This window comes from Orcinus orca, chromosome 10 (genome assembly GCF_937001465.1).
Source record: "Orcinus orca chromosome 10, mOrcOrc1.1, whole genome shotgun sequence".
Lineage (NCBI taxonomy): Eukaryota > Metazoa > Chordata > Mammalia > Artiodactyla > Delphinidae > Orcinus > Orcinus orca.
In genome coordinates, this window is record NC_064568.1 from 84442780 (window position 1) to 84467781 (window position 25002).

At 40.2% G+C, this 25002-nt stretch overlaps 5 non-coding genes across 5 annotated transcripts; 3 read left to right on the top strand and 2 right to left on the bottom strand.

The window, feature by feature from the left end:
- Window positions 1-664: 664 nt before the first annotated feature.
- TRNAL-CAA (transfer RNA leucine (anticodon CAA)) lies at window positions 665-771 on the top strand. Its single transcript has 2 exons — window positions 665-702; window positions 726-771. It is a non-coding gene; the product is annotated as a tRNA-Leu (tRNA).
- Window positions 772-3212: 2441 nt separating this feature from the next.
- Window positions 3213-3320, bottom strand: TRNAL-CAA (transfer RNA leucine (anticodon CAA)). Its single transcript has 2 exons — window positions 3283-3320; window positions 3213-3258 (listed from the first exon to the last, which is right to left on the bottom strand). It is a non-coding gene; the product is annotated as a tRNA-Leu (tRNA).
- A 7786-nt stretch (window positions 3321-11106) lies between these two features.
- Window positions 11107-11178, top strand: TRNAM-CAU (transfer RNA methionine (anticodon CAU)). The gene has a single exon. It is a non-coding gene; the product is annotated as a tRNA-Met (tRNA).
- A 1846-nt stretch (window positions 11179-13024) lies between these two features.
- Window positions 13025-13097, top strand: TRNAK-UUU (transfer RNA lysine (anticodon UUU)). Its single transcript has one exon. It is a non-coding gene; the product is annotated as a tRNA-Lys (tRNA).
- A 3217-nt stretch (window positions 13098-16314) lies between these two features.
- Window positions 16315-16387, bottom strand: TRNAK-UUU (transfer RNA lysine (anticodon UUU)). The gene has a single exon. It is a non-coding gene; the product is annotated as a tRNA-Lys (tRNA).
- Between the last annotated feature and the right edge of the window lie 8615 nt (window positions 16388-25002).

Consider the following 25002-nt stretch of genomic DNA (forward strand, 5'->3'; position numbering starts at 1 on the left):
ATAGCTGCGGTCACCTAAGATGGGTAATATTTATTGGAAAGCATCTGAGAGCTCTAGAGAGAAGAAAGGCAGGATTATTACTGTAGAGCACAAGCAACCCTGAAGGTCAGGAGATGGTGATGGGTGGAATGAATGATGTAAGTATGGCTTCAGGAGATAAAATCACAGTTTGGATGGGTTGAGAACAAGGGGACTGACCCTCTCTTGTCCAGAGCAGTGGGGTTGACCATTTATTCACTTTAAGTTTCCACCGATCCTGGGGCAGCATCGAACTGGACCTGCTGGATAAAGGTTTGAATCACAAAGAACACAGTGACCTGGGGTCCAGATCACATGTGGGGGTCGGGGCCGTAGGAGGAGATTCGTGTGAGGCGCGGGACACTGGTCTGGCGGGCAGCGGAGCGGAAAGCAGGAGACTGGGCTGGGAGTACTGGGGAAGGGGGAGGGGCGAGGAGGGAGTGTCGCTCAGCACCCTGCCACCCCGTCTCCAAGGCAGAAAGAATTATTCAGGTCCTCGCTAACGCTCGTACCTCCTACCTCTCTCTGTTTCTCAGTCTCTGAACTCAGAACTAGTCCGACAAATTTTCAGAAGCTTTCTTCTGGGACGCAGCTAGGCGCTAACCTCTCAGAGTCTGCAGTATAACACTTCCAAACAAAGCAACGTGTCAGGATGGCCGAGTGGTCTAAGGCGCCAGACTCAAGCATCTGCTTCTCATCATTGAGGCTTCTGGTCTCCGAATGGAGGCGTGGGTTCAAATCCCACTTCTGACACATTCCTATTTTGTTTCACTTGCCACGTTCAGGTCAAAAGTTTCACCTTGGATAGCTCATAATAACTCAACCCTCAGCACCGCAAATATTTCCCACCCTGAAGGGCACTCGAAAATGAGAATTCCCCAGTTTGAGAATCTTAGGATACTTTCAGAGCTATATGGGGGCAACTTCCAGCGCTGCCTTCTGTGAGATCCCTCTTCCGAGGAAAAAACTACCATAACAACTTGTGGTCTTTTCCTTAGTGGATCAACTGACCGGTCATCCACATTTGGATCTTGGGTTTTTACTGTGGGAAGAATTACTGAAACCTTCACTGCTTTTCTGCACACAGAAAGGAATCTGTTATAAAGTTCTAACAAAAAGTTTCCTTTGTCACCTTCTTATATCACGTCTAAAATCTAAGAGGGAAAGTCCCTCAAGATTATGACGCTGCTGAAAACATTTTTTGGTTATCAATAGCCAAAAAATGTCCATACTATTAAAATTAAGTAAATTGATAGCTCATTTTGAGATTTCTTTTCAGAATGATGTGATCTAGATGTCTTGTCTTTCATTTTATAAAGTAAAAAAATGCCTTCTATGAAGTTCTACATAGGCTAAGTAAGATCTTGGTCTTAAAATTAAGATCTTAGACTTCTGCAGCTTTGACATTAAATGAGTTTTTCTTCCTGTATAGCTTTTAAATCACTACACAGCAATTTTTCTCCTAGAAATGTATCTCAGTGAAATTCCAGCTCAGCTCCATGCTTGGCCTTACCTAGTGTAGCATTTTGCAGTACCAGATTGTTAGAGGCAAGCTAGATGTCCATCAGGTGTACAGCAGTGGTCACCCATGAATTTCATACTATGTAGTAGTTGTACATAGAAGCAGATGTAAATGTAGCAAGACAATAGATTTTTCAAACTGCGTTGAGTAAAAGAAAAAATATCAGGATGAACAGTGCCAATGAAAATTAAAATCACACAAAGCAACAGCATTTTTTTGAGGGTAGTTTCTTTTCTAAAGAACATTAACAACTTTAGAGAGGATCTATATGTTGCGGGGAGAGGAAAGGGATGGATACAGGCCATGAAACAAAGTAGAACTGAGAGTGACCTTTCATGGACCAATAACACAAATGAGCCCTGGACAACCAAGTGTGATTAACTTACCTTTTGAACCCAAAGCCTCTCTTTCCCTTCCATCATTAAATTCCACTTTTTTACACTCTACAGATTCCTAAGCACGCACCACTCTTTTCTGCTCTGCATTTCCCCTGCAATCATGAAATTCTAAATTATTTTCCTCCATTCTCCATTTTCATCTTTTTCAACCATTGTTTCGAGTTGGGACTGTTTATTTTCCTGTTACTGGCTTTATTTTGTATTTCAAAGCATTCCTACTGTATTTTGGACTAGACAGAGAAACCTAAAAAGTATTGATAAAATAAAAAATAATTTTACAATGTTTACTTCTCTTTATAAGGTACCCAACACCTGCTCAAGATGGTGAGTACTGAGCTCTGAGGATCCTTCTAGCCAGGAAATTGTTACAGAGCTTGATTTAAAAACAAAAAAAACAAAAAAAAACAAAAAACAACTTAGGAGACAATGTTCTGAGTACTTGCCACTTTCCCCAACGTGTCGTTTCTTAAATATTTAACTTGGGAAATGGTAAAATAAGGTATTGTGATGTTTTTAAATGTAAAAGGCAAAACCAGAAACTGTATATACTTACTCCTTTGTATACTTTTCTCATTAATACAAAAATACAAAGACTGCAAATTGATTTTAACAATTGTATGATTGTTTCTATTTTGTTTCTTTCAATTCCTCTCTATGGGGAAAAGCTGTGAATTTTCCAATAATTTCCGCACTGGAAAAGTCTAGGACTTTGTGTGGGAGACCCTTAAGCTGAGCTACCACTAGAGAAAGTCTGGGTCCTTCTGGCTGGTGTGGTCATGCAGGAGATTGGCCTTTGATTTGCCAACAGCGAGGCAGCCAGTATAACGTTTTCCTCCTGCCCACAGCTAGTGGGTCTCTCCGGGAAACGGAGGTCTTCCTGGTTACTTTGTATTTTTGTTTTGTTTTGTTTGTTTTTGAATCAAGTTCCTGGGTTTCGTTAAGATCAACAGGCTGACATAGCAAGGCACGACCTTCTGCTGGAAATCCACTGCCGGCTTCTCTCGGGAAGAGAGGGTCATCATCGGTGGCGCTAAGATTTTTAAAATGTGCCCAGTACTCCAGGTTCTCTAATTGGGAATTTTCACTTGTCAAAGGCTTGACTGTAGGTTCGGGAGACGCTGGTGGAGGGGTGTCTTTAGAGGCAGAAAGGGCCGAACTACGGAATAAGCGAGGATGATGCTCAAGTGCCAGTGGGAACCAAGGTGGAAGGGCAAGAGTGAGATTTTTAAAAGGCTGAAAGGTGAGTGTGCCTGCCGAAAACAAAAACTGAATCCTGTCAGAAGTGGGATTCGAACCCACGCCTCCACGCGGAGACCAGAAGCCCCAGGAAAAGGAAGACACAAGCTTGAGTCTGGCGCCTTAGACCACTCGGCCATCCTGACACGGCAGCACCAGACACTCAGCGGTAATAATTCTGTCCGTGATTGAAGACTGTTCCATCCAGGAAGGAGAGGAACCAGTCGTTTTTAGAAATTACAGGAGCAAACCAAGCACTATCTGCAAAACCGAAAGACAGGAAAGGAGGAGTTTTACGGTGAGGACGTGCGCTGGGCGACAGAACTGATGCTGCTCTGAAAACCGGGAGCCCACATCACCTACTTTGAGTCTCTTTCTCTCACTCCACCCCTGCTGACCACGGTTACAAGACCGACCTTAAGGAGTAGGGGACTTGGGATATAGATTTTATTGGCCCATGTTGCAACTACCGGCTTTCAGGAGCTTTCCCCGCTGCTCACAGTATCACACAGTATTTTATCTTAAGTTTCTATTAGTGGAGACTGGGCCTGTGAGTGGGACTTAAAGATTCCCTGTACAATAGTATTTCCAGCATCTTAACAGTTCCTGCAAGGGTCCACTCCCTTCTCCTCTCTGCTCTTCTCTCCTCCCTTTCCTTCCATTGCCATTTTTCTCTCCCTCTAATTTATCTTCCCTCTTCCATTCTTTCCACCTGCATGAAAGAAGGGATGTGAAGTGAAGAAGCAGGACGTGGTTTATTATAGGACACATAATAAGAGAAATATAGAGCATGGAGGACTCAAATTAGGTCTTGGTCTTGGTTTAAAATCTCTACTGAGTTTTAAAAAATGTTTTTGTTGTTGTTAAAATCCCTCCTGCTTTGGTTAAAGAGAGAGGTTCATCCAATGTTTTCTTTCCATTCTGTCCCATAGTAGTCTTTAGTTAGTCTCCCAGATTAATAGCCTTCAGAAACTTTTCATTCCCTACAGAAAAACAACCCAAACACATATGTATGAACTGGCAAAACAGCTATTGAAAGATCCAATTTTGTGTGCACAATGATCAGGGGTGAGTTGTTTTCTTTTGCTTCATTTTTGGTCTTCATGCAGAGAACCTAAAAAACAGATTTAAAGGCAATGCAGGAAGAGTAGAAAACATGAGGATCTTGAATCAGATGTGTATGTTTGAATTCAAGCTTCATCACTTACAAAACTGTGATGTGTGATATTTTATATTATTGAGACCATCTGTGAACACTTCCTTCATCTGTAAATTTAGAGGGAAATCCCTACCTCAAGATTCTTGAGGGATTAAAAAGAATTTATGTAGGTACTTTCCCCAGCAAGCCATGTGACAGGGAGCAGTCATTGAAGAGACCATTCACCCTCCAGGTTCTATTTACAACCTCTGGCATTTATACAGTTTTGCGACAACCCAAATTCCCTGCTCCATTGCCTTTTCTGAACTATGGTGTCCTACCTTCCAAACACTTAGAAAATGTGCTCTGGGTTCTCCTTTTCTGCCAATTAATAATCTTTCAAACGTAACAGCTCCCCCTTCCCCTTGGTCATGTGCTCTGTCACTCAGCCCTCGACATCCCAGTCAGGAGTTCTCTCTCCCTCTTTTGAACCCCCCAAACATATTGGTGTTATCATTCAATGAAAAGCTGAAAACTTGAATTTCAAACCAATATAATATGAACACAGTGTCAAAGATTTCATGTATCTCACTAATCAATGAGTAAGCTGTTAAAAATGTTTCAAAGGAGATTATGAAGAACAGACAACACACAATCTGAAAGGCTGAAATAAATGTGCTAACAGATGCAAAATTGGTTAATATTCTGTAGGGCAATAAAACTTAAGATTGGACTTATTTCTTCTATTGGGTAAAATTGTATCTCAACTGAGCAAAATCCTTTGCGTTGATGTAAACAAGAACCAGTTGCATTATTATCAATTTTCTGTGAGTTAACTTCTCCCACCATAGAGTTCCAGAATAGCCTAGTAAATAGAAAGTCAGTCAGAGATGCACACCCCTATAAAATCAGATAATTCCTACATGGTTTACTAGACTAATGCCCAGTACGTCACTAACGCAAGGACCCAGTAAATTCTGTTGTTCATTTTAAAATCTTGGACACATTTTCCTGACACATATGACAATTTATGGAAGTCGTCTAACAGTAAGCTAATTAGGAGAGTGTTAGTGGAAATGGAGACATGTTTGATCAGGTCCCTGAGTTCTGACTCTTGTCTTAGTTTACCTATTTGTAAAACTGAGGGGGTATAATATTTAATTACAGTGCTGTAGTCAGGTGGAACATTTTTAAATCTTTTATACTTTCCTTAGTTTACATGCTTTCTAATGGACTCTTGTGTTTCCAAGATGAATAAAAGCAAATGTATTATCCTGTTTTTATTTCCAATCTTTCTTCTATCCCTCCCCAGTTGATTATTTAAAATATCAGGTGTATGTAACGTGAAGGGAATTCCAAATCAGCACGGTCTCCAGAGGCAAGTGAATTTTGTTTCCCAAGCCCAATACAATGTGCAGCTCAATCGAAATGGTCAAAATCTGGCAAACCAGAGAAATAAAGACACCACATTAGAGATTCCACAGTTTGATTAACTCCATATTAATCCCTTCTGGGAACTTTTTGAAGCTTTCACTTGTAAGGATGTCTTTTAGGGGAAAGAGCAATAAAAATACATTTTCCACAAACTGTATGTGTGCACTTGAAAGAGGTTGTTTTAAGAGCTCCTGAACAGACTGGGACAGCTTAGGCCGTAAGGAAGATAGTCTGTGATGGCAGTATTTGCACAAAGTCATGGACTTTTCTCATAAGCTAGAAATCAATGGAATAAAGACTTCTGCAACTGAGTTTCACTTACTCAAAATAAGTTAGAAATTGGCTTGAAAAGAGAACAGTTTCTGAAATAAACATAAATGTGGAATTAGTATCTGCAAGTCTAAGTTATATTACTTGAAGCATCTTGGAACAGTAGCCTTTTTTTTTTTAAGTTTTGTAGGTCAGTGTTTCTCTCATTTTAATGAGCTTACAAATCACCTTGGGATCTGGTTAAATGCAGATTCTTATTCAGTACATTTAACATATGAAAGAATCACCTGGAGCAATTGTTAAAGCACAGATGCCTGGGCTCCACCCCCAGGGATACAGTCAACCCTCCCGTATCCCTAGGTTCTGAAATCCTTGAATTCATACAACGGTGGTTCAAAAATATTAGGAAAAAATTTCCAGAAAGTTCCAGAAAGTTCCAGAAAGCAAATTTTGAATTTGCCATGCACCAGCAGCTATTTACATAGCATTTACATTGTATTAGGTATTATAAGTAATCGAGAGATGATTTAAAGTATACGGGAGGATGAGTGTAGGTTATATGCAAATAAAGTCATCCCTCAGTATCCTTGGGGGATTGGTTCCAGGACCCCTAAGGATACCAAAATCCGAGAATGCTTACATTCCTTATATAAAATGGCACGGTATTTGCATATACACACCCTTCCATATATTAATACTTCAAATCATCTCTAGATTGCTCATAATACCTAATACAATGTAAATGTGTGTAAATACAATGTAAATGCTATGTAAATAGTTAACAGCACTTGGCAAATTTCAATTTTGCTTTTTGGAACTTGCTGAAAATTTTTTTCAAATATTTTCGATCAGAATTTGGTGGAATTTGCAAATGTGAATGCAGGGATATGGAGAGCTGACTGTACTATGCAGAAACAATTTCCCTTCTCTTCTAGTTTTTTTTGGCTGGTCTAGTAACTAAAGTGACATAGGAGAGGTTAACAGGAGAAAAGCTGATTTAATTTCATACATACAGGAGCCCCAAAGATATGAGGCTCAGGGGCAAATTGGCGAATTGAGGCTTATGCCACCCTGAGCTCAGGAATGGGATAGGGGCCTGAGGCTTCAAAGGGGAGGTGTGTAGTTCACAGGAGGATAAGAAGAGGAGGAGTTTGGTTATTAGAAATTTGCCCTGCCATGCAGATAGGTCTTTCAGATAGAAAAGTTACATCTGGTAATAGTTTTTTGTTGTTGTTTTTGTTGTTTTATTTGTTTGTTTGTTTTTTCTGGTACAGACCCCCTATCAAAACTCTTTTGGGTAGTTATGGGAGAGGTAAAAAAATTTTTTTTCCTGAGTCACCTGGGTCTTGCTTGACTTCAGCTCAAAATAATTCACATGCCAAAGAGGCATATTTTGGGGTGGCATATTCTGCTTCCCTTCAACATCTAACTTTAGAGAGATTACATTTTTTCTCTTTTAATAGATATGGTGCTCTCTTTTCATGCTAACAGGAAGACTACCCATCATGTGATATCTTAACTCCAGAATCTACAGACTAAATATAACCAATCACTGGCTGATTCTCCACTCAAGGAGCAACTTCTAATCCTGTTTTCTCTATTTCTTGTTTGGAACTTTAAATCTCCTTTTTCATGCTTATTTACTAGTGTTTCATATTTTTCTTCTATTAATCTCTGTTTTATTGACTCAGGAATATTCACTTATATTTTTTCTACTTTTACTTTCTTCATTTGTATCTAATTTTTATTTATCCCCATCCCTTGACTGTTGAATGATGTGCGATTTTTTTTATTAGTTATCTATTTTATACATATTAGTGTATATATGTCAATCCCAATCTCCCAATTTATCCCACCACCACCCCTCCCATGAAGTGCAATATTTTTAATGAAAAGTTCTTGATTTTAATATAGTCACAGTTGTCATCTTTGTCTTTATTGTTGGATTTTCCCCTTTTAATTAAAAGTTCTTTTCTACCTTTAGTTCCTAAAGATATTCTTCACTGGTATCCTTTAAATGTTTTTACTTTGTCTCCTCCCTGGAAACACTTCCTGGTCAATTCAGTACAATTCAATCCAGATAACCACATTTAAAAAACTCTGCTGAGGGAGTACTACAGGGGAGTGATTAAGCAGCATTAAGCAGTGGGATTTCAAAATGAAGGTTTGAAACCATATACAAGACCCTGTGCTCTTGTCCTTTGAGGTTAGAGGCTTTTTGCTTTAACATCCCAGGCCTCCTCTGAGTCTCAAAATGTTGACTCAAGAGTTAACGATTAGGAATTGTGAAGACATAGACACAAAGAATAGCTGTTGATCCAGGAAACTAGTAACAATTTAGACTATAAACCAGCCGTATAGCAGAGTCACTGAACTCCCAGCTCCCTGAAAGATAGACGTAAAGGTCGGACACACATTACTAACTTTCTACAGGAAGCAGACGCCCACCAGATGAAAACTGCTGACCACAAGCATGGAGACCCCAGACTGACTGAAACCAGAAGACGTGTGGTGCTCAAAATTTCACCTCGATGCCAACCAGTCTGAGAATTGTGCACAAGCTCATCACACACCCTGGAGCCCCTCCCTCACAATGCCTTTAAAAGCCTGTGCCTTTAAAAACCATATTAAGATGGTTTTTTAAGGGCATTTGTCCACCATCTTCTTGGTTAGTTGGATTTCTCTTTTTTCTTCTTTACTGTTGTTGTTTAGCTTTCTCAAATAAAGTCACTCCCCTTGCCTCAACACCTCGTCACTCAATTTATTGGCCTGTCCTGTGGGGAGTAGCTGATCCTGCATTCTTCCCGTGAAGACATCAGGCTCCCTCTTTGAGAATTCAGGCCTGACTTTTCAAGGTGATAGAAAGATAGTAAAGAAGCTGGGGGGGAGGGGGGGGAGGTTTGCAGGAAAGAGAACCAGACTCTATGGAAATTTGGGGAGCAGGACCAGATACATAACTTACAGGACCCAGTGAAAAATGAAAATGAGGGCCCTTTGTTCAAAAAGCAGGAAGAAAGTGCTGTTAAAATTATGAAAATATACCCATATGAGTCTGGGTTAAAGGCTCACGCCCACCAAGACTCCCACCCAACTTAGCCTGGCACTGTCAGGCTGCCAGCCTGGGACAGGGACAACAGGCACTGTGCCACATCCGAGAGGCACCAGGGTTATGCTGCTTAACCACCTCTTCCCTAGACCTCCCAGGGGGCTTACTGCTGAGGCAGGTGTGAGAGGGGGGTGGGGAAGGATAGTAGGGCAGGTTGCCAGCTGAAGGGTACATTGGCCGCTGAAAACTCATCTCTGGGTGGCGGGACCTGTGAGAGCCAAGGCTTCAACGAAAGCCCCACAACTGCACATGCTCCATGTTCTATTGGACCTCACGAAACGTGTGTAAAGGTAAAACTATTAAGAATTTCAAGAGAGCAATTGCAGAGCATTAAACCCCAAGAGCAGGACCCTTCTGAGTGTGGGTTTGGGGGCAGTGAGCTGCGTGACTGCATGGGTCTCAGGCCCATGAATCTGGCCCATTTAAGGAAAACAAATCATATTCAGAATCTTGTGGGAGAGATACTGGCTTGGTCCCTCTGGTGATGAAATATCATCTGCAGCTCCTCTAGCCGCTCCAACCTGTAGCTGAACTGTGACTGCAATATGGGCCTTTCAAATAAGAACTTTAAGCAGATGAATAGAAATTGAAAGATAAATTTGAAGCTAAAGTTGAGGCAATAAGGAATGAACAATAGAAATGAAATGTGTGTGTTATATGCCCTAGAATCCAAAGCTACATAAATGCCCACAAAAACGGTGTGACCCTCAAGGACTCAGGTTACTTTGCTGGAATAAGAACATTTGCATTGAGCTTTTGAAGAGATTTACAGAAGGCCACTAATAATGCCAAGGCCTGGACCCCAACCATACCTCATCGAATTTCCAAACCTTCCTTCCAAGGTTTATCCTGGAAGAGCACTCAGGACTAAAAGTTACTGGCTTACAAGACCATGGACCAATGATTCTCTTTTTGAAGGTGGTAGTTTTATTCTGTTAATGTAGCTGGGGAGGTTACTGGGGATGAAAATATCTGAGGAAGTGATGATTCCATGGCTGCGGTCTTAGGAGGTTAAGACAAAGTCTGTGGCTTCTGTAGCAGAGAAAATGAAAAAAAGTAGAATCGGAGCCCTGCAGAATTCAGAGGGGAATTGAGAAGGAAAGAACAGCTCAGAAAAGGAATCAATCAATCATCTCCTGAGGTAGACTTATGCAGCAAAAATCACCCTTCTGGATTTTGAATATTGGTGGCTAGGTTCATCTCAAGAAACTCGAGTTTTCTCTGCCCTTGGAAAATGATCATTTCTGGTTCCTAAGGAGATTGGAGTATTGATAACCTGTCTTTGTAAAAATCCACTTAAAAGTTTCACCTCCTCCGTAGCACCTTCGATGTCCAACACTTATTTTAAAAATATATTAGAGCAATCCAAATCATACAAAAGAATGTGGCATATAACCATGAAAATAAAAAGGGAGAAGTCTGGTTTTGAATAAGCAGGCAGCAGGTGGCTGCGGACTGAGGTGTGAACAAATAATCCAGCTAGGGTAGATCACCTTGGGCTTCACGTCTCCCTCAGCTCTGCGAGTGACAATTCTCGGAAGTATTTGCTTTTTCTTCTCTTCCGCCACGTCTTCAGTTTCTCCAGGGGCGTACAGTGCCCCTGCCCTGTCCTCGGCCTTGCCATTGAGGGGGAAGAGCCAAGGCGTCGCAAATTCAGAGTCTGGGAGTGAGCTGTGGGAGGCGCAGGGGAAAAAAGTTTGAGTTCTAAATTCATCCCTAGAAATCGGTGTAGGAGACCCTAACTGGTTGAATACCAAGTTCCTGAGAAAGGGTTTCAGAGCTTTGGTTTTTGAGTAAATTGCAAAAGTGCAGAAGCCTTAGAGATTTGCTCGTAGGCAGCAATCTTGAGAAGGAAATGTGGGGCCAACTCAGAATGAAAGAAGGAAGTTAGTGGGAAAGGGGGAGAAGGAAGAATCGACAGGCTTGAGCGTCTATCAGTCTGTATACAAATTGATAAGGTACAATAAAGTAACCGGAAGCAAGGAGCAGAGTGGCGCAGCGGAAGCGTGCTGGGCCCATAACCCAGAGGTCGATGGATCGAAACCATCCTCTGCTACGACTTTTCTTTTTCCAATATTGGACCAACACATTCACATCCTCAAACTCCAAGATTCCCATAAGAACACCAGGCAGAGGCAGCTAAATTCAAGGACTCATGACAGTGACACTACTGATTTACATTTCTTGTTTTCTTTTGGATCTTAATGAAAATTAACCTCTATCAAAAATGTGTCTTTATCAATGTTTATAAAGCTCGCAACATATTGGGAAACAATGCAACATCTTAATTATCGTCTGTGTGCAGTGACCCTGTCACTGCATTTTTGCCTATGCAGACGTGTTAACAAGACTTGAAACGGAGCAGGACCCTTCGGTCTTCCCCGCCCCTCCCCATGCCCCCCGCCTGCCTTTTATCTGTAGAAAAACTAGCCAAAAGAATAAGTATAATCAGAGAAGTGAGAAAATGCAGAAGCAAAGGAAAGCAGTCAAAGAGGACAAAATAATAATAGTTTAGTCATTGAGCAAAGTCAATGCCCTTTAGTTCCTCCTCAGGGCTATAGGTAATATTCTGAGCCACATCCTGTGAGCTGTCTTGTAGATACTGAAATCCCCACCAGGTGGAAGAAGTTAACTACCTGATGACCAGACTGTAGCCACGACCTAAGCTGCCACAATTCTGAGAACTGACCTCAAAGAAATGGGAAAAAATCGGCCTTGGAACTAAAGATTGGCTGTACTCAAAACAATCAAGATGACACTGATCAGACCAACCACGACCAATTTCAAGATGACTGTCAGAGCTAACAGTGCTATTTCTGCATGTAGCGCCCTCCCTCCGCCTATCCACCCCTGAAACCCGCCTTTGAAAGCTCTTGGCCACTGATTGTCATTGGGGGGAGTCGGCCTTTGGACAGGAGTCCGCCCTCTCCCCTGGTTGCCGGCCTCCGAAATAAAGCAAACTTTCTTTTTCACCAAGCTTGCCTCTCAAGTATTAGAGCAGCGGACAGCCGGACCCCACTTTCGGTAACAGTCTCATGAACAAATGAAGACCTGCCGTGACAGAGGCAGCGAATGCTGTTCCACCTGCCTGGTCCTTCCTGTCTTTAAAGAGAGTGGAGCTCAAGATAAAATGTGGAGTTGAAAAGTAAAGGAATAGGACAGGGACAAATGTGGCCTCCCCACACTGGCAAGAGGGAGGTTGGAGAGACGAAGGGAAGAGTAGAGGGGGAAGGAGACTGGGGAGAGGGTGAAGAAAAGGCGTGTGAAGGAAAGGTGCGGAAAGGTGGGCGTGCTGAAAAAGTGAGATGTAAGAAAATTTTGAAGAAGTGGGTTTTCAGGGAGCTCTTTTCCTGGACGGAAGCACCACTTCGAAGTGGGCGTTAGGTTGTTTCTTGCTGTGGCGTTAAAATTCCAGGAGACCCCAACTCTGAAAGAAAACACTGGAGGAAACAAAGGGAAATAAACCTCCTCCTTGTGACATAACCTTCATTCTTTACCCAATTTTTGATTTTCCTGAAGTTCTTCCCACCTACTGAAGTCGTTGCTGGTGAAGGAGCCTGCGCGCCCGCTCTAAAGCCACCTCTGATGAGTGGGTGCGGCCTCAAAGGGCTCTGTCTGCAATCATTAACTGCAGGAATATTCCCTCCCCAACGGATCCCACCCTACTCTCAGCACGACTTTCCCCCTGCAATAAGTGCTACACAATAATTGTCTGTGCAACGAAGAAATAGTTTGGGGGTTAAATGGAATCTTCAATACAGTCAAGCCAGTTGCAGCGCTGGGTCGGGGGTACGCGATCAACGCCCCTGGCAGACCCAAGTGATTTCCGAAATCACGAACATCACTAGCACACCTCGGTGTTCTTAGGCATCTGTATAACGAGTTAAAAAACTACTGACGAAGCCTGAATAGCTCAGCCGGTAGAGCATCAGACTTTTAATCTGAGGGTCCAGGGTTCAAGTCCCTGTTCAGGCGGGAAAGACTATTTTTCCATTTCCGGTAACAGAGCCCATTTAGAAATGCCTCTGAAAGTGGGGAAACCTTAACAGCCAATTTAGGGAAAGGCACTGACCTAAAATAGTTTACCTTTTAGTTTTTCATTAATTTTCCTTTCTCAAATACTCACAGAAACACTTCCCCAAGTTTCTAAGAGGAATCGAAAAAGGGCATCATATAAAAATAATAAACCAGTAATAGATTTATTGAGAAGTAAGCCATTTAAAGTTCCCTTAAAATGATTCATTAATGTGGGAGTGGAGGGGAGCAATTTGGATGGACCCGACTAGATGTGATGGTATTAGGAAGTGGGATCTTTGAGACGTGATTAGGTCATGAGTTAATCCCTCCTAAATAGAAATAGTGCCCTCTCAAAGGAGACCCTAGAAAGCTCTCTCTCCCTTCTGCCACGTGAGGCAACAGTGAGAAGACAGTGGTCCATGAGCCAGGAAGCTCTCACCAGACAATCAAAGAACATGAACCATGAAGATTTGCCTTTTAGGCATTTGGTGCCTGTCTTTCTTTAGAGAATCTCTTTTGTTTCTTTAGTCTGAACAATAATAACATAGATTGTATACTCTTCCTCTCCACCTCCCTTCCCTCTCATCACAACCAGTTTTAATCACTACCTTTACAGCTATTAATGCATACTTTGGTGCAGTTAACTATGTTTATGCATATAACACTTCATCCTTCATACTTAATTTTAGTGGGTTAAATAGTGTCAGCTGGAATTTGTGTCTTTCTAGAACCTCTGAATGTGACCTTACTTGGAAATAAGTTTTTGCAGGAGTAATTAGTTAAATTAAGATGGGGTCATACTGGGCTAGGGTGGGACCTAAATTCAATGACTGGTATCCTTATAAGAAAGGTCACAGATGCAGAGAGAAAGAAGAAAGTCATAAGAGGACAGAGGCAAAGATTGGAATGATACAGCTACAGCCAAAAAAAAATCTAGGATTTCTGGGATCCACCAGAAGCTAGGAAGAGGCAAGGAAGGAGTTCTTCAGAGAACCTTCAGAAAGAGCATGGCCCTGCCAACATCTTAATTTTGGACTCCTAGTATTCAGAACTGAGAGAGAGTAAATTTCGGTTGTTTTTAAGCCAACCAGTTTGTGGTAATTTGTTCTGGCAGCCCTAGAAAACTTACTGTTTTTCTCTCTGTGTAGCACATTCATTTTAGATATCCAAGTTGTCTCCAATTCTCTGCTGCCTGGAATTGCTACAATGACTGTCCTCTGCAAAGCCACCTATGGAACTGAGCTGGAATTTTACTAAGGACTATTCCTAACAGTGGAATTTCTACTACCAAGAGGCTACACAAAAATAAACATGCATTTAATGCCCACCCTGAAAAATCTAAGACCTAGATTTTAAGACTAAACCCTTACCTTTATTCCACATAGAAATTCACACATCTATATATGATCTTATCATGACAAAGTGAAACAGAGGAAACACATCTAAATCACACTGGTGTGAAAAAAAGTCCCAGGGGAAGGTGACCCTTGAGGTAATTATAAAATAAGGAAAAAGCTTGAGGTGAAGAAGAAAGGAAGTTCTTTGGAGCAGAGGGAGATTTTTGTTTGTTTGCTTTAAAGTTTAATGCCTATTAAAGAACATTTCTTTGCTATTAGTGATTAAACTATAGCAATGTTGCAATCCTTTGCAGGGCCGTTTTCAGATTTAGATAAGTGGGGAATTCCCTTTTATAGATTCTTATAACAGATTCTTATTGTAAAGATTGGTGAAACTCCCAGGAATTCACTGCCCAGAAAGAGTTCAGGACACAAAGCGTAAATGTCTCTTCAGTTGAGATTCTTTTGAATCAATGGTTACGTCTTCCTCGTTAGCGCAGCAGTGAGTATCCCTTCCTGTTATACAGGGGGCCGGGGTTCGATTACCCCACGGAGAGGCGATGTTCCCAGTCTTTAACTGCACAGAAAGGGAATCTTGCTGCTTTGTTTCTCTCTTTTTGTTGTTTTGTTTTATGTCGAATTCCTGCGTGTTGGTTTATCAATGCGTCCACCAAGCAAGCAAAGGCCTACAGATGGGAATCCACGGCCGCCTTCTCTCTGGAAGAATTTACCCTCAGCGCGGCGGTTCAAAATGTGCGCGTTTGGCTCTGGAAATATTCCAGGATCTTGCAGTGGGAATTTTCATTTGTTGACTGAGGTGATGGAGATGTTGCTTGTGCAGGAACCGCCCTTGGAAAGCTCTCAATGGTCCCCAAATTTTGATGCACATTAGATTAACCTGGGTGCTTTTAAAATGTCTGGGGGTGAGAGCCAGGCTTCAGTAGGTTTTTAAAATCGCCACCTAGGTGATTTCAATATGCCTCAAAGTTTGGGAGCCGCTGGTCATTTCTCTGTCATTAGTTACTCTGACAATGTTACTAACATATTCCATTTTTTATTGTATTTAATATAAAATTTAAACTATTTGTAAAGCATTATAAAAAAAGTAAACCCACTAGTGATCTAACATAGATGGTATTGTTATATTGTTGTTGCCCATTATGTAGCAACAACAGAAGTAACTTTGTGTTTCTCCAAATCATGGAGCCACCACAGAGTGTCAAAGTGTGCAGCGGGGATAGTATGTTTCAATTCATGTAAAAATATGGACATTTGAGCTGACACCTTCCATAGCTCTAATTTGCTAAAGTAGTTTAATTTTTATATGTAAAAATGAAAACCTATTGTGTTGGTTAAAAAAAAAAAGCCTGATAATGTTGTTGTTATTAGGTGCTAGCTAACATAAGTTATACAGTACACCTAAACATATACAGTGTGCTGGTTTCTTTTATACTTGGATGTTTTGAAATTTGGACATATACAACCTGTAAAAATTGCTGAACTTGTAGTTTAAAATTTCAAAGTCTGGTGATTCTTGATGTTTATACAATTACATTTACTAATATACTTAACTGTAAAATTGTTATTTGGAAATAATTTCAAACTTACAAGAGGTTGCAAAAATAAAAATACTAGAGGGAACACCCTTTACCGAGATTCACCTTTTCTTAACATTTTACTCCATTTGTTTTTATTATTTCCTCTATGTATATTATATTTTTCTGAGTCATTTAAAGTACATTACATAAACCTTCCCCCTTTTCTCCAAAATACGTCAATGTGCGTTGCCTAAAAAAGAAAAAGAAAAAAAAACAGAAAAAGAAAAACACAGGAACCATTACCTGAACAGAGACTTGAACCCTGGGCCATCAGATTAAAAGTCTGATGTTCTGCCAACTGAGCCATCAAGGCACTTGTTATGGGTTTTAATTCATGCTATAAGTAACCAAATTCCATTAGCAATTTCAATGCCCAGGAAGAGCTGGAGTAATCCATGGCTTCAGAAAAACTAAGGTCTTCCAAAAGTGTGGCTTGACCACTTGAATCATTTACTCACCAAGCAGAACATTTAACCTCTGCATGTACGTTCAAGCACACTTTTTAATTGCTGGGAGAATGAAGATTATTCCTAGAGTCAATTATTGCCGAAGGGGATTCACAGATCTGGGCAGAAGGACCCTCGGAGACCATATTTACTTCTCAGATATGTTTGAAGAGAAGATGCACAGGCTCCCTCACCAACCTGTGGGGGAACCCAGAGGAGATGACCATTTTTAGGAACGACTGGAGTAACTGAGGAGAATCTTCCAAAGAATGAAAAGATGGGGAGAAATGAGGTTCATAACGTGGACCTAATGCAGGAGAATCAAATCTGGTTGTACCCTTTGGTATTTTCCCCTCAGTTTCAGAAATGGGATGTCTGGGTTCTTCAGGGCTAGGGGAAAAAAATCCAAGACGTCCTCTAATTTTCTTCTCCACATTTTATCTAGAGGCCCACTCCTCCAAAGACAGGAATGACTTGGCAGTTAAGGAAATAGTGCTCTTGTTTCATTCCATGTTTATTTGTTCATGACACAGTTTTTGAGCACCCGTAGAGAGATCATGGGGACAAACATCCCAAAGCATAGGTGGCAGAAGAGGAAGATAGGAAGTGCTTAGTTTCATGAGGACTGCCTAACCCAGGACTACTTATTTTTGAATCAGTAATCCTTCTATTATTTAAGGCATTATTTATTGTGGTTTCTATACATGAAGCCAAATGCAATCCTGACCAAATATGAAGAAAATAATGCATAAAACTCTTATTACGTATAATACTAACCATTATGAAATAATGTGTGTGCAAATGTCATTTTATTATATAAGTTACACACAGAATTTCAGAAATTAAATATAATGTGACAATTATATACCTGGGGAATAACATTTAGATATTACTAAATGTGATCAGAGGTCATTTTGACTTGACCAAAAAAATACAAACCACCACACCTGCAGAATATTTTTCCTCCCAATGTCCAAGTAATGTATAAAATAAGCATCCTCTCTATATCTCTGAGCTTCATGCAATTTTAGGTACTTTTTCTGACTCTCAAGGTCATTGATAAGATAAAAATCAGACGTGGAAGAAAGAATAGGATGAGAGCTCCAGTGAGGTCTAGGGATGGAGGAGTGGGCAGGAAGGGATGATAATCTTGATTTGGGAAAGGATGGAGACAGGTTAAGCAATGAGATTATATGTTGCACAATTTCTCTGCCAGATAGATAGGTTTCTTTGCCTTTACTCAAAAACATCAGGCCTCATCCCATTTTATCAACTTTGCCCTTGCTATTCCCTCTACCTGGAAATATCTATCCCAGATATTCACATGAGTCAATCCTTTTATTCATTCAGGTCTTTGAGCAAATGCCACCTTCTCAATGAGACCGTCAATAATAACACTATTCAACAATGTCAAAAATCTCCCTCACATCCCATATCTCTTCCTTGCTTAATGTTTCTTTATGGGTTTTACCACCATCTAGCTGTCTGTATATATTAATTATGAGACAGAGAAAAGCAGTCCTGGACATCCAGGAGCGGACCTGGCATTTACAGCTATGTCTTGATGTTTTCTTGTTGAATATAAACAATTTCCCAGAACATCAATATCAGACAAGACCTCTCTAGTAAATTAAGACAGAAACAAGACAACTCCATAATAGTGCCTACACACAAATGAAAACATGAACATTGTCCAAGCCACAGAATACCAAACATTTCCCTCTCCCACTTCATATAAACGACTGCTGCTTCTTTACTAATTCCAGCTCTATTTTTACTCTAGTTTGCCCTCCCTTTAGATAAGATTTAAGATATCCAACCATAGAATTACCCCCACCTCCTGACAGCATACAAACCACTGCAAAGCCATACTTCCTTAAACCCTCCCCCAAATCACCTAACCAAAACCCAAATCCTATAATCAGTTCTTTCTAACACTCTTTGACTGAGACACTCCACTGTTACCCTGGTGTGCATTCTCTCTTGCTGCAATAGTTAGTAAAACCAGCTTTTTCAGTTGCAGGTGTGTCACTGGCAGACTTTGGCAGGAGTGTGTTTTGGCACTCATTGGCTTGGGGTACCGTCTGCCCCCAGCCCCCAACTGCTCCATTTCTGTATCCTTGGACCCAACTACAGAATCTGAGTATACATTAAATAAATATTGTTAAATAAATAAATAAGTGAATAAAAAATAAATCGAGTCAGCTTTATCCATAGGAAAGCAGAAAGTCACATTCTTGGGAAGGGAAGGTCAGGAAAGCAGCAAATAATATCTTAGGTGCTCAGTCAGACAAAAAATTACAGACAGGTAAACAACAAAAGTAAAATCAACTCCCCTTTGGCCATTGTCCATATACAAAGTAGACTGCAATAACTGATTTACACTTGGTGTCTACAACGCTGGGAGCCCTAACCATAGGAAATGGAAGCAAGGACAGTAGGAACTAGCTTGACACAAAATGAAGAATAAACAACAGAGTAAAAACCTCTCACCTTTACCACTGGGGGCTGGGGGGCTGGGGTGGAGAGAGAGAGAAACTATTTGTTACTCGGTAATGGCTATCAACCCTTTTAACTCGTGTATCTATTATCCGGTATCACATAATACATCGCATCCCCTTTCCCTAGGCCATTGGGAGGAAATTAATGGGAGAAAAGAAATGAGGGAGATAAAAGCCAGTGAAGAGAAGATATGGAAGGAGAAGTGAAGATTATGGGGAGAAACACCGGAAGAGTGTGAAATACGCCTGCCTCGTACTCTTAGACGGACAGTTCTAATGTTTAAATAGGTTTATTTTTTTAAATAGGTTTATTAAAGGAGGGTTTTAGCCCTTCTCACGGGCTCTCTCCTTGCCTATGTTACTTTTTATTTTATTGTGGGAATGCGAGAGCATGAACACTGCGGGAAGCAGGCTGAAGCGGTCTTCGAAACCAGCGCTAATTCTGTTCTGTGGGCTTTTCTATGATTTGTGAAATTCCCACACCATGGGGACCGTCGTGGGCCGTGGCCTGGCGGGCCTTTGGGAGGCAGGCAGCGCGGTGCGGGAGGGGTAAGGGGACGTGTGGTGGGAGCGGCTTATCAACACCCCCGGCTCCCGGGCTCTGGGGCTGACTTAATTTTGTGCCATAGCAACAGCCTCCAGCTTCTATCAAAAATTGTCTTTTTGCCTCTTCCGTTTTGCGATCCGTTCAGAGCTTTGTGTTTCACCCCACGTATTCTGGTTGTAATACAAATTTCATTGGTTGTTAATCACAGCAGCAGATTATACCACACTTAAAAGCAAATATGTCAGGATGGCCGAGCGGTCCAAGGCGCCAGACTCAGGTTTCTACTTCCTGAGCTCGGGGTTTCTGGTCTCTGGTTGGAGGCGTGGTTTCGAACCCCACTTCTGAGATGGGGTTGTTCTGTTCTTATCACGCCCAAATTCTGCACCTTCTGTGAGTGATCACAACTACCTTCGTATGAGGCGTTGTCAAATCTTACCCAATACCATCCATATTTCACCCTTCTTAGACCAGTGCGATTTAGATGTCTGTTCCCTCATCACGCCCGCCTTCCTTCCCTCTTTTCCTTTTCTTTCTTTCAATAAAAATTGCATGTTTATGAATATCTATGGAATAATACTAATATATCAGTATTAAAATGCAGGTCTTAAAATATATTTGAGGTGATGGTTATAAGTTCCTATATTCAGTATTTTAACTGTTCTGTAAGGATAACTTTTGAATATTCTTCCACAGCTCTCCTGCGTGTCCCTCCCTCTCCACTGTCCTCAACTGACTCTCTTTTTTTCTTCTCCTTCCTCTTTCCTTTCTTGCATACCTTCTCCCATCACGTCTCTTTGCTAGTCTAAGGGTATGGGCTGTGAAATGAAGAGGTTGATATATTCTATGGCATAAGGTAAGAGAGGTGTGAGAGACAGAAGGAGTAGAACAGTGATTCTCAGCCAGGAGTAATTTTTAAATCAAGTTGTTTTCATAGACAGAAGGAAAGAAAGAGAAGAAGAAAGAAAGAAAGAAAGAAAGAAAGAAAGAAAGAAAGAAAGAAAGAAAGAAAGAAAGAAAGAAAGAAAGAAAGAAAGAAAGAAAGAAAGAAAAACTTGCCCAGGTCCCATTGCCCCTAAGGGTGGCTCTACCTAACAGAACCTAAATTATTTGTTAAATATATGTTTTATTACCTTGATTTTTTTTTTTGGTAAATCCAGAAATTCATATGTTGAATCTTCTTTGCTTTTCTTTTTACATATCATTTTCTACCTAATCCTTTTTGAAATTTTAGTTCTGTTTTTGCTGTTCTCTTCTGATATCCTCTATATCATTTGCTGTTTTTTTATTGTCAATTCTCTTTTGTGCTTGTGCCATATATATATATATATTTTTTTATTGTGTGTGTGTGTGTGTGTGTGTGTGTGTGTGTGTGTGTGTGGCTCTTCACCCTACTGCATGCTGATATAGCCCTTGGACCTGGCCTGTATGGGTTTTCGAGCTCTTTGGTTTCCAGCTGGGTTAGGTCAGTGGGAGTCCCAGGAGGAGATATGAGTGGCAGGTATTTACTTCTTGTCTCTCTCCCTGCAGGTCACCAGATGAGCTGCATTACTTGACGGGGGGCCACACCTCAAGGTAGCCCTCTCTACAAGGCTCTCTTCTTCCGAGTTCAAGTAATTACACTCTCTCGATGCCTCCTCAGGTATAGGAGTAATAATACCCCTACTATTACTTGTGCTGGAGAACTACACCCTCCCTGGTGGTTTTTCTCTAACTGTATACATCTTTATAAATAGTCCTTATATTAAAAATAAAAATGAGTGCTTTCTGAATGTCTCAGTATAAATTCCTCTAGCATGCATATGCTTTGAAAGGTTCAATATTACTAGAAGTCTTATTGTGAAATACATAAGTCTTACGTCCCCTAATTCCTCAAATTATCTTGTCTAGATGCCACCAAAATTAACATTTTAACTGTTTCCTTCTTGGATTTACAGATCTCTATTTTCCTAAATAATATGTATAACTGCTATTATTGATTAATCAATTAAGATATTATCCACTTACTTTCCATCATGTTAATTAGTTGACTGTTTTACACCACCATCACCCACTACTCCTTATCCTTCCAAAATAATTATATTTCAGCTTTTGTTTAATTCAACATTTATTGTTTATGTCATTTTCCTATGAAAGTATTATACACAGCATTGTTGTGAGCTATGATTCTGTTTCCATTCTTTACTGGATGCTAATAATTGCCTAAAAAAGCAAACTTTAAAAAGAAAAATTTTAATGTGCCTAAGTTCCTTCGCATCTATTGGTAATTGCTAATTCTTCCTTAACTGCCAAATAGCTTTCAGTAGAGCTTTCCACAAGATCAATCAAATCAGGTAATACATCAGTTCAAACATTTTTCTTGAAGCTGTTTTTCCAGTTGACCTCTACTTGCTTGCAGTCTGAACTGGTTGCTTTGTGGACCTGCTGCACAGCTGTCATCTGAATCTTCTCTTTGCTCACCTGTTTATAATCTATTTTTTGTTCGTTTAATTGCTCCACTGTTTTAGTGGAGAGTGTTCTCAAGGGTTTTTTGTTTTTATTTTTTAGGTTATAAAAATAACTCAAAGTCTGAGGTAATGGTGAAGAGAGCCTTCAATATGCTTATCTGTTATGTTAGACTTTCCCAACTTACATCGGTTGCCCCATACATAGATCCTTAGTATTTTTACCTTTCATTTTTGAAAGTCTGTTTTTTTCAGTCCTGCCAGCAGGGTAAAGCCCTAACTGGCAGAGATCTGAGAGTAAGGTGAAGAAAAAGAGCTAGGCATTTCGGCCTTCAGCGTTCCTATACACCAAAATGCTTAACCTCTCCCGTTCTCACTATGGTACTCAGATCCTCATCTGTAAGAGTCTAACCCCATTCTTTATTTTCTTTGAAGAATAAATCTCCAGATTTCTTCCTGGGCGGTGGAAGACCAAACAGTCAGTATATATAAGTGCAGAGAATTTAGGAATCTAATTGCTTCTCAAATTTTAGACAATCTGCTTAAATTTCCCTTTAGCCTCCAGTACATAGCGCTCTCAGTTCCAGAGCTTTTTGAAGAATCTTTGGTATAAATCAGGTTGTTTCTGTGAAGTTTATTACTATTTGTCCACCTGTTTTTTGGCTTTAATGTTTCTTGCTTTTCACTTCTTTTGTGTTCTTTCCATAGTTGTGCTTTAAAAAGTCTTTTTACTATAGTATCAGTGAGTTTTCGGAGGACATACAATAAAATATGTAATTTCAGTCTCAACAATATCTTAATTTAATATGGATAATGTTTGTTATAGAAACTCCATGTAATTTCTAACCCATCTAAAAATTTTAAGTTGAACTGAATCAAGCTAGCAATGCTTCAAGTTATTCCAAAATTTGATGACTATTGGAAAGCATACTATGACTTAAAAGCATAGTCTTCAAACCAGTACATATTGTTTCAAGTGATCTTACTTTACTTTACCAGTGGTCCCATGGCAAGGGGAGGTTTAAAAGAAAAGTATGCAATCCATTATTCTTTAGTAAAACACTTCATTTCTGATGGCAGATTTCCAAAGCACCAAAAAAACTGACCAAAACTATGAGAAACATCCGACAGTAGAAACCGACCCTCCTGGAATGCACACAATGGTAGTCCAACAAAGTGATTCAAAATTAGCTGCACTTAATATAGTCAAAGGAAATGACACACAAAATTAAGAATTTTGCCTCAAAAAAAACCCACCTGAAAATAGAAAAAGAAAATATAAACTTTAAAACAAAACTTTAAAAAATAATTTAAGAATGTAATGGATGGGTTTTAAAACAAATTAGCAAAAAGAGAGTTAATAAACTGGTCAGGTGAAATTATCCAGAATAAAAAGGTTATTAAAGGAAAACACAATCAAGAAGTTGAGAAGGTATAACACATTGACAGTTACAGCCAAGAAGGCAAGGAGAGAAAAGATTGGAAAGAAGCCACATTTGAAAAGATAATAACTGGAAATTGATCTGAATATTCAAAAAGCCCTACTACAACCAAGGTGGATAAATACAAAGACCACACTTAGACATATCTGGTAGCCAGCCTCCAAGATGTCCTCCCAGTGATCCCTGTGGGGATATGATACTTGGGGAATCAGTTCAAATGATGTTATCAGGTTACTGATATTGTGGTGAATAATACATTGTCCTTTGTCTCTCATCCAGGAGTCTCATATCTTCTGCCAGTATCCATGAAACTGTAGTAGGCTAACTTCTTAGCTTAGAGTAATTATGATTTCTTTTTAGTGTTTGAGTAATTAAGTTCTAGTTTCTTAGCAAGTTTGATGATTATAATACAATAATGTTGTCTAGATCGTTTATTTTTAAAAGAAAATTGAAGTGGCCATTTCACTTTATAAAGGAAACTGATTTTTTTTTTGGTAGTGTCTTGACCATTTTGTCTATGGATGATGGATCAGAAAATAGAACTTTATGGTTATGTCTGTGGATTTTTTTTTTTTGTCAATGACAGTCCACTATTCCAGATGCGGAACTGGGCAAAGCCATTTAAAAACTTTTTTTATTAAATCCTTTTTAGGCAAAGCCATTTCCCTCCACTTTAGTTCTTGTTCTCATAGACTAACTTCCTCCTTTCCCTATCCTCCCAAAGAAGCTCCTTCTTTGCCAAGCAAGAGTGGTCACTAAAACTTACTTAGACATTTTTGGTACTGTCTTCAAGTCTGTGCAGATCTTATATTCCCTTGGTTCTCTGGATTATTATTAATCTTTTAGTTATTAGAGTCCAAACTTATGATCTTTCCTTCATCAAAGACTTTGTTCTCATCCAAGACCAGAGCCAATTTTAGTCTCCTCCCCTGTGACCAGGTGCTGAGTTAGCCATATTCACATCTTAGCTTTCAAATGCATAATTTTAGCCTATTTAATTTTAAATGAATTTGCATTGCTCTGAAGTAAAACTTCTTAGAGACAAAATACTCTTAACAATGAGAAGTAAGGTTTCAAGTGGGGTTCTGCAGATAGAGTATACTAATGTCTCGAGTATGTTAAGGAAAAAGAAACAACTGCTCTCCAAGTGATAAGATGTTGTCGTGAAAGTAGCCCAGGATTCCAGAGCCCAGGGCAGCTGTGCCTTGTCCAGACTGAGGAGATGCTGACTGACCTCCTGCAGGAGCCATCATTGGCCCTTTCTTGATTTCCCACTAAATTCTGCACGGTGCCATTCTTCTCCAAGCGATTCCTAGCATTCTGTTCTTTTTCCAATTTTCTGCCACAGAACTGTAGACATTGTGTTGTCATCGTAGTACAGAAGCCAGGACCATTACTTCCACGGCTGGGTTCACATCCTGTTACCTCACATTTTTCTTCCGGGAAAGGATCACCAGCATCTTCTCCTATGAATCAGTTACTTTTACTCATAATTATGGTTTCCTAAGGAATGCACAGAAGTGACATAAGAAACAGTTATGGCCTGAAACG